The following is an 8,809-nucleotide window of genomic DNA, read 5'->3' as shown; positions in this document are numbered from 1 at the left end:
AACCCGTTTTTTCGAAATCAAAAGTCAAAAAAATTACTTTCAGAATTTTGTAAAATATCAATAATATCCGTTTAATGAAAGTAATAATTATGATGCGAATATATCTATATATCTTTCTTTAAAATAGTTATTTATAATGTTTACAGTTATCGATTTATTATTTATGCTTATGTGCATTAATAATATATAATTAAATGCATTTACAAGGATTTATTTTATCCTGCAATTCATATTTGCACTGATGTTTTTATATCCTTATTTACATGAAGTAATGCAAAGTGTAAATTATATTTATAATTATAATATATAAATAATTATAATTAAATTATGTTATATTATAATTAAATTAAATATAAATTACATTCATAATTATAATATATAAATAATTATAATTAAATTATGTTATATTATAATTAAATTAAATATAAATTACATTCATAATTATAATATATAAATAATTATAATTAAATTATGTTATATCATAATTAAATTATGTTGTATTATATGAATAATTCTAATTATATTAAATGAGAAAGTATCTGCAATATATTTAACATTATATTATTAATGTACTAAAAATGTATCATCTAATTTAAATTGTATTCTGATTTATTTTTTAAATTGTATTTGATTCGTTCTATATTTGTAACTTTATTTATTAATATTTATTAATTTTATTATCTTGAATCAAATTTTTATTATAAGTATAATATAGGTATAATAATACATATTAATATTTAAATAATATCTGAAATTAAAAATTTATAAAACATATTATAATTCTTTAATATTTATATATACATACAGGGTGTCCCAGGTATCTTCCGTCCAAAAAAAAAGGCAGATTCTCTGGCCAATTTAAAAACGATTTTTCCTCAGCGAAAATGTCGAGGGAGATCATTATTTTTTGCATATTCCCAATTTTTGTCATCATGTATCTTTCTAACTAAGCCTTAAATTAAAATTCTATTAAAGTAAACTCTACCTAAAATTAACTAAAGAATGTGATTTTATTAATATTTTATTCCCATAAGCCTTAGTTTGCGAAAAACTCTTTATTTTCAATCGTTTATAACTCGAAAACTATTAGTGCCGCGACATTTTCGCTGAGGAAAAATCGTTTTTAAATTGGCCAGAGAATCTGCCCTTTTTTTTGGACGGAAGATACCTGGGACACCCTGTATATAATAATAATTTTATATATATATATATATATATATATATATATGAATGATAAATTGTTGTTATAAATTTAATATGTATTATTAATATTTTAAATATATAGTATTAATTGTTTGAAACTCATGAGCTTTGTAAATTTCATATAATTTTTAATTTATAATAAATCACATGGCACAATTTTCTTATACACCTACATGTCTATTTCTTTATACTTCTTGTTACATATATTTAAAGAAATGTAACATATATACACTCGCGTGCATTCGTGCGAATATTTACACACGCACGCGCGCACTAATGCAAACAAATTATTTTACGCGCCTACATGAGCAAATAGCGATATTTTTGAATAAAAAAGAAATTATAATCATGAATCATTTTTCTATGTAATTTATAACAATATAGAAATTATCAAATTTAATTCACTTGATGTCACATAAAAGTCACTGCTTTTTGTTAGATTGCTATATTGATATATAGATTAATATGTATATTCGTGAATCGCTGCATACTATCCGATTTCAATCCGAATTCAATCTTTGGATGTTCGTTTGAAAAACAGCGTTAATTACAAATTATTATTTAATAAATTTCTCTTTTCTAAAGCATCATAGAAATAATTCATATTTTAATTTATTTTTCATTGAGGAATATTGTGCTTCTTTAGTTCTGTTTGATTTAAGTTTAATTCCATGTCTCATATTTTATATTTATTCTTTTTTTCTTTTAACTGAAAAAAAATTTTATTTCCAGCTGTTTCTTTCTTTCTCTATTTGTTTATATTTTTGTCATGTGTTATGTTTAGATTCTACGTAAAATATTATTTCACATGCGCCATTAAATTGTTTTTATGTAAGTTGCACACAAACGAGTAGATGATTCTCTCTCAGCGTATATCCATGTTCTATGATAAGAAACATAGAGATATATTGTAAAACTAATTATTCGTTTGAATAGCATGACATTATAAGACAGTAAAATAATTCTCGTTGTTACATTTTATCAAAACAGGACCGCAAAAATCTATATAATCGTAGATAAAATATATTCGAGCTATGATTTATATTCTCTCCGCATATTGTAACGTTATAACTATAAAAAATAGATTGTATTTTGATGATTATATCATGAAATATGTAGAGATATTCCTGTTAATCAATTTTCGCCTAAACATGCTATTTATATAACTTGTGTAACGTAATAATTTTTATGAAGAAATTTAAATGAATAGTATGCTTGAATGCAAACTATATAAAATCGTAATTGGAATTTCGCCCATATTGGATAATTTTGAAAGGCATAATTCACGAGTTATATTTTTTATTACTTTTATTATATACTCTGCGTACGAATTTAGGAGTCCAAGAAATACGAGTAGATTAGGATATTGTGTGAAATGGAATCAGATACGATATACGTACATAAGGGGAACAAAATTCATCGGTATATTTAAATTTATTTCCAGCCTATCTCGGCGCTAGTAGAAACCTTTAGTTTTTTGCTTTGGTCCACCTACTGGACTTCCAAGAATAAATCCATGATTTTGTGAAGGCCGGTGTGACTCTAGGAGAAACTATTTTGGACCCTTATCTCCCGCGGTATCGGCGACACTCAATAAATGTCAATGAAAAAAAAAAAATTGCCTGCACGGCAGAGATCAATTAGGAAAATGTAGAACGTTATGTACTTAAATAATCAATGACGGAATTGATATGTATCTTCTTTTGCCTCGCCGTGATATTTGTAAACCTCATCCTCTTCCTTTCGCGGCGAAAACAAAAAGAACTTATCTGTCTGCTAAAAATAACGATGGAATAAAGATGCTTTAAACGCGCGTGGTGAAAAATGCAAAAATGGAGGACGGAAGAAACAACTCTTTTGTAAGGACACTCTTCATATTATTAAATTCGAGAGATAAGCTCTGAAGAATTTGATGATCGTATATAAAACATATTTAATAGTCTTTTTTAAGAGATCTTATATTGATGCATGAAAGATATTTTCTAAGCAAAATCTTATTAATTTCTTCCTGTTTCCGAATTCTGTCTGTTCGAATATTGGAGTGAAGATAAAAACTGCGGAGCAAATTAGTAATGTAATTGATTCTAATAAGTGTCATTATTACGAGCAATTATGTTTAAGATACTTTTGATATTTTGTATGTATAAAAAAGCGTTTCTTTATATAAAGAGCCTTATAGGCATAAACGTGTCGCAAATGTTTGCCCCCGCAGTGTATATGCGATCCATAGACTGCGGAGACATAAAAGTGAGAGTCCGGTATTACTCTTCGACTGTTCGAAGGTTGAAAGATCAATAATCGGGTTTAAAATGCGTCGATACATATGTGTAATTATTTGATTGTATAATATATGAATATAATGTAGTTGAAAGCAAAATTGAATTAATTTCCATCGATTGTTATCGACTGTATCGAGATTTGCCGTCGTAATTTTTTAAACTTTGTTTTGATTTCATTTATCATTCGATATAAAGTTAATGTGAAATGTGTTATATAATATAATTATAATATATCTATGTTTAATAGAATATCCATCAGGGTTTCTCTTTTTTAAAAAATAGGTTTATTAGAGCATAAATATGTGGAAATTCTAAACAATCTGCAATAATACTTGAAATATATTCGTTCATGTGAAGTATTCATATTTTTATATTATTATATTATAAATTGAAAAGATATTATAAAAAAGATCTTACATACAGGGTGAGACATTTAAAATATTACAAGCCATTCTTGAAAGTACACATTATACCTATGAGAAATACAGAAAATTACATTTATTATATGTTTATAAACGTCTATAAATATCTAATAGCCATCTTTCCAACCTATCATTTCTCACTGGATAGCAAAAATTGTTTTAAGTAAAAGGTATTTCATTTAAAAGAAAAAAAAGCAATATATACATATTAGTCTGAGTTTGGGGTGTAAGTGTCAAAATATAAAGATCAATCTAGATTTTTTAAATGGAACCACTCTATTTTTTATTATATAAATCGATTTGTCACAAATATTGGCATAAAAAGTTATAAAGATACAATGGCTAGAAATTGAAGTTTAAAAAATATTATATATTTTACTTTGACATTTTATATAAATTTTATATAAATTGTGAAATACCGTAAAATATTTATTCTTCCATTTTATTTTACTTTATGTATAAAATAATAAAAGAAATAATAAAAGAATCAATTAGTAAATAAAATATATAATTGTTATTTAAAAAAATATTTAAAAAAAATTTTGAAAGTTATTTTTAAAATAAATATAAATTTGTAACAAGCAAAGTATACATATATTGTATATATATTTTATTTTTTGTATATTGTATATATTTGTATTGTATATATATATTTTTTAAACAACTATGTATTCCATTAACAAAAAGAATTAAGTTGACCTTTATAAAATTTTAGCACTTACACCCAAGATCAAATTAATATCCTTATTATTTTCTCCTCCAAACGAAATGGTTTTTATCTAAAACGTTCTTTGTCATAATGCGTATTTTATGCAAAAATGGCTTGCAACACTTTAAACCTCACCCTGTATAATACATTTAAAAAGATATTCTGTATAATACATTTAAAAAGATATTCTATAATACGAAGAGAATTATTTGGCACATTCAATCGCAACACATGTACATTAATTAAATTTAATGTGCTTTCTACATCTATAATTTGCGTGATGCGTTCGGTGATGCTTTTAGGCAGCGAGATATATGCTGCGCATCGTAGCGTTCGGCAGCATCGGAGATCGTGTTTGCAATCGTGAATTTGTATATATTGCCATTACGGATGAAATGCACATACATCGCGGTTCCAGATCTTCGGATGATCAAACGCCGGTTACAGCGGCGAATAAACATGGTCATCGTGTGTAATCATAACTTGCACGTGCATACGTTCTGTACGACGGTGCCTATCATCGACAAACGGCGATCGGATTATGTATCTACGAGTAATCGCTGACAGGTGGCCAGGATAATCAGGGGACGGGAACTATCGTTCACAAGAGTTTCTGTTATTAGTTCGCAACAGCAATAGAATAGCGTGTAATTGTACCCAAGAGGACTCAAAATTTCAAATTCTATTCTTACCTTAGCTACCGCATATATATATATATCGTGAGTTCCATAATATAATCAAGTATTCAGTTGCCACACTTCGTCAAAATAGGACCATAAAAATCTATGTAATTGTAGATAAAAAATATGTTCGAGCTATGATGACATTACAATTATAATTACAAAATATTAGATTATATGTTTTGATGATGATTGTATTATATAATGAAATATGTAGAGATATTCTCGTTAATAAATTTTCGCGAAAATATGCTGTTTAAATAATTTGTGTAAGGTAATTATTTTTACGAAGAAATTTACATGAAAAGAATACTGCTTGAATGCAAACTATATAAAATCGTAGTTGGAATTTTGCTCATATTGGATAATTTTGAAAGACATTCACGAGTTATGTTTTTTATTATTATATTTATTATTTTTATCACATTTAAAAAAAAATTTATATTATATTATTTTATTATTTTTATTATATAGCCTGTGTATGAATTCAAAAATCCAAGAAACACGAGTAGAGTAGCTTATTGTGTCAAATGGAATCAGATACATGATCGATACGATGTACGTATATGAGGAGAACAAAATTCATCGGTATATTAAAATTTATCTCGTGCCCATCTCGGCGCTAGCAAAGAAACTTTCGATTTTTTGCTTCGGTCCACCTACTGGACTTCCAAGGATGAATCCATAATCTTGTGAAGGTCGGTGGGACTTTAGGAGAAACTATTTGCAACCTTTATCTCCCGCGATATCGACGACAACTAATGAATGTTAATGAAAAAAAAAGATTGCCGGCACGGCAGAGATTAATTAAGAAAATGTAGAACGTTACGTACTTGAATAATCAATGGCCGAATCGATACATATCTTTTTTTGCTTCGCAGTGATATTTATAAACCTCAGCCTCTTTCTTTCACGACGAAAGGAAAAAGAATTCATCTGTTTGCTAAAGATAACGATGGAATAAAGATACTTCAAATGCGCACGGTGAAAAATGTAAAAATGGAGAACGGAGGAAAGCACTCTTCTGTAAGAACACTCTTCATATTATTAAATTCGAGAGATAAGCTCTGAAGAATTTGATGATCGTATGTAAAACGTATTTAATAGTTCCTTCCAAATACAAGATCTTACATTACGAATGAAGGATGAATATTTTCTATATAAGAAAAATTATCTTATTAATTTCCTCCTCTTTTGGAATTCTCTCCGTTCGAATATTGTTGTGAAGAGAAAAAATACGAAGCAAATTAATAATGTAATTTGTTCTGATAAGTGTCATTATTTAAGCACGAGCAATTGTGCTTAACATAGTTTTTATATTTCGTATATATAAATCAGCAAAAAAGCATTTTTTCATATAAAGTGCTGTGTACAACACGCGTCGCAAATGTTTGCTCCCGCAAGTGTATGTGCGATCCATAGGCTACAGGGACTTGAAAGTGAGAATCCAGTATTACTTTATCCATGTTCCACTAAACTTGACCCAGTCTTTGTCTTATGATACGATATGGCATCTATACACAGTAAAAAATAAAATGTTAATTATAACATTTTTCACATGTCCCAGAAAATCTAAATTTTAAGTTAAAATAACTCATTCGTCGTATGTTTCTTATTGACAAACTAAAAATGTTAAATAATTGACCAGATACTTTACATTTATTTATGTTAATGTGACTTTAAGTGTAATGTAGAAATAACATATAAATTAATTAAAAATTACATGAAAAAATAGTTACAATAACTCGTAAGAAATGTTGAGGACATTAACATAATAGTAATTATTTTAACTTAAATTATTTTTAATAGAAACATTTGACTTAAGTAAATTTGATTATTTTTGTCTGTTAAAGTTCAAGATTATTTGAAGAGTCACTTTAACTTTTCTTAGAATGTTAAACTGACTTTGAGACATGTTGATTGTTTAAAATGATTATGTTCAAAATGCTCAAAATAATATTCCATTTCTAAGAGACATATACAAAGTATTAAGTTATAAAGGAGACATAAATGTAACACATGAAATCATTATAAAAATAATAACATATAAGTTGCATGTTAATTTTACATTGAAGTATTAATCAAAATGTGGTAACACAAGAAAATTTTAACATATGGACGCACAATTTTTTACTGTGTAACATCGCGTACCTTTGCATCATCTTATCTCCTTCTTCACTGAAGCTTACCACGCATATGAATTACCTGCATTCAGCACAGATAACGTGATATATTCCTGCAGCTAGGTAACTAGGTCAAGATCATCCCGGAGACGAGATAATACAGTAGACACACGGAAGTCTTATTTCGTCACAGTCACAATCGTGCTAAAAAGTTATGTAATATATCCGCTACATTTATTGGGAGTTAATGATATTTATTGCTTTCAATTAGAATTTTTTGTTGGTATAATTTTATTAATAAAAAATTCTGATAAATATATTCATCTTTATATGTATATGCTCCCCACCACTAATGATTTTGATTTTGACATATTGTCAAAGTTATGCCCCTAAGTAATATGTAAAATAAAATTTATCGATACAACAGTGATTAATGATCCAATAAAATTTTTTGATGGAAAAAAGATTGTTTATGAACCGGTAAAACCGGCTGGGTATGATAATAGGAGGAACATTACCGAATATGTATTCTCGAATTATCTATTGGAGGGGGATTATATCATACAATTAAACTATAATATAACTGATGATATAGGCCTAAAAAAGTTTTATAAAAGAAATGAAGGACAATGGTAAGTAACTGTTCAATATTAAATATGTAGTAATTACAGGATGACACAATCTTGGTACAACATTCTATTTATTAAAAAATGTTTTCTAAGAAAAGACATTTATATAAACATGTGCCTATCTGAAAAGTTTTCATTCCTAATTATATATTACTTAAGATCTTATTGTTAGTAACAAATTTTGCAATTTATTATTATTATTATTATTATTATTATTAAAATGAATGTAAACTGCAAATAAAAATCAATTTAATTAAATCAGCAATAATGCACGTTTTATACAACATTTTATCATCAACAGTCGGATGAATTCAAATATTCCGGTAGTGTTTTGAATTGTTTTCAAAATCTAAATAATACAATTCTGAAAGATTTATGTTTATGTTTTCATAGAACTTGCTTATTTGAAATTCAAAATTTTGGCAAATATTTCATTTTTATACTAATACCAAACTTTAGGAAATCATTATTAATATTTAATGAAGCCTATTACCGAGGCGTTTATAACATAAAATTAATCTATAATATAGCTGATGACACAGATGTAAAAAATTGTTATAAAAGTTATAATAATTCGGAACGAAAACATTTCCAGACACATGAGTTTCGTATGAATTATTTGTGATGAAGTTTATATGAATTTTTTTGTTCATATATATATATTTCATAGAAGTCACTAACAAACTTTGATTAGATCCTGAACATTTACTCAATTTTGATAAACACTTTATATATAAAATTAAATATAAATATATAATATTAAG

The sequence above is a fragment of the Camponotus vicinus genome, unplaced genomic scaffold (assembly GCF_025532165.1).
Source record: "Camponotus vicinus isolate PSW18456_S1 unplaced genomic scaffold, iyCamVici1.0 SCAF_11, whole genome shotgun sequence".
Taxonomy (NCBI): Eukaryota; Metazoa; Arthropoda; class Insecta; order Hymenoptera; family Formicidae; genus Camponotus; species Camponotus vicinus.
Note: the sequence above shows the minus strand (reverse complement) of the source record.